The sequence below is a fragment of the Crocodylus porosus genome, unplaced genomic scaffold (assembly GCF_001723895.1).
Source record: "Crocodylus porosus isolate Cpor-Errol unplaced genomic scaffold, CroPor_comp1, whole genome shotgun sequence".
NCBI classification, from domain to species: Eukaryota; Metazoa; Chordata; order Crocodylia; family Crocodylidae; genus Crocodylus; species Crocodylus porosus.
Window position 1 is genome coordinate 3,825,924 of NW_017728927.1, and position 1,843 is coordinate 3,827,766.

The window sequence follows — 1,843 nt, forward strand, 5'->3', positions numbered from 1 at the left end:
CAATCACCTTGCTGGGGTCGTTTGACCCCAATACTCTTTCCTGCCATGGCAGGGGTCAGACTTGATGATCTGCTTAGGTCCCTTCCGACCCTACTAACTATGAAACTATGACATATTTTCAGGACTGGGGCCCAACTGTTTTGCATAGTACTGTCTTGAGCCAAACACGTGTAAGGACAAGGTCCAAGATCTCACATTAAGGCACACCCCATTTGCTCTTATTTTCTTCCCTCCCCCGACTCCAACCTACACCTCTTCCCAATTTGCACTCCCTCACTGCCTATCTTTCTGATAGGGAAAGCAGAAGTAGGTGGGCACTGTCATCAATGCCAAACAATGGACTAAACTTATAACAACTGTGCAAAACATCCAGAGGGAGAAGCATTCAACTGACAAACAAGATCACTGATATAAACTGGCATTGTGTTTTTCTTGGCTATATTACTGCATGTGACACCAGTTCTATTCTCCTGCAAGGATACCCTTTTCAGAAATTTGGTTTATTGCAGTCTTCTCAAAGACTAGAAGGTATGGCTGTTCTGAGACACCTGCATTGTTATTTTAAATGCCATCAGACCCATACTATGATGCTGTTATTCCATGCCTGCTTAGAATCGTGATCTACTAGCAATATTCATGCTCGCCATTCTATTCTTAACATACCAAGTTGTAGCTGGCCATAGGGGTGAGCCTTTACACAATCAATCAATGAGCACTTTATAGAAGAATTGCAGCAAATGGGTAATGTTTGCAACAAGTCATGCTTAAAACAGATCAATAAAACTCACCTTTTGAGAAGAGCAAAGACATTCAGAGTAGAGTGGAGCAAATCAGAGTATTTGTTTGCATACAGATGTTCAATCCAATCTCAAGTCACTCAACTAGATTAGAAACCTAAGCCTAATGTTTAAAACTAATGAGCCTTAAGTATGTGGTGTTTTCTTCTTTTCCTGACACAACATGAGGGGTTTTTTGCCCATGATTCCTGTTCCAGAGTTTGTGTGTAAGCAAGCTTTTGTAGGACTCAGTTCAGGTCTAACTTGTAGGGAAGGTGGGTGGGTAGGTCCACAAAGGGGCCTGATTTGGAGGGGAGCTAGTTGAGAGGGGTAAAAATAGCCTGGTCAGGAGGTAAAAAAAGCACAGCTCCAGGACTATGCTGGGATTGCACACAAGCGTTCATTAGATTGGGTTAACACATTTCATAGCAGATTAATGCATGCCAATTTAATGATACTTCTTGTCTGATGATAACTAATTTTAGATCTAGTGTACCATTTTTAGGGTGACCTAACCCTACAAATGCTTGCTTGGTTAGGGCAATCTAATAACAACACCTGCACACACCTCTTGGTATCTAAGCACTGGGCACCACGAGCCAGTTGCTTCATAGATTTCATAGACATTAGGGCTGGAAGGGACCTCGGAAGATCATCGAGTCCAGCCCCCTGCCCAGCAAGATAAGCATCCAATTTACTCTTGAAGGTGTTCAATGTAGGTGCTCGAACCACCTCCGCTGGCAGGCTGTTCCAGACCTTGGGGGCTTGAACAGTAAAGAAATTCTTCCTTATGTCCAGCCTGAAATGGTCTTGTAGTAGTTTATGACCATTCCACCTCGTCATCCCTTGGGGCGCTCTGGTGAACAAATGTTCCCCCAGATCCTGGTGGTCACCCCGATAAACTTACAAGTGCCCATCACATCACCCCTGAGCCTGCGCTTTTCCAGGCTAAATAGCCCCATGGCTCTCAGCCTGTCATCGTAAGGTCTGCTTTCCTGACCTCTCATCATGTACGTGGCTCTTCTCTGGACTCTCTCAAGCTTCTCCACATCCTTTTTGAATTGTGG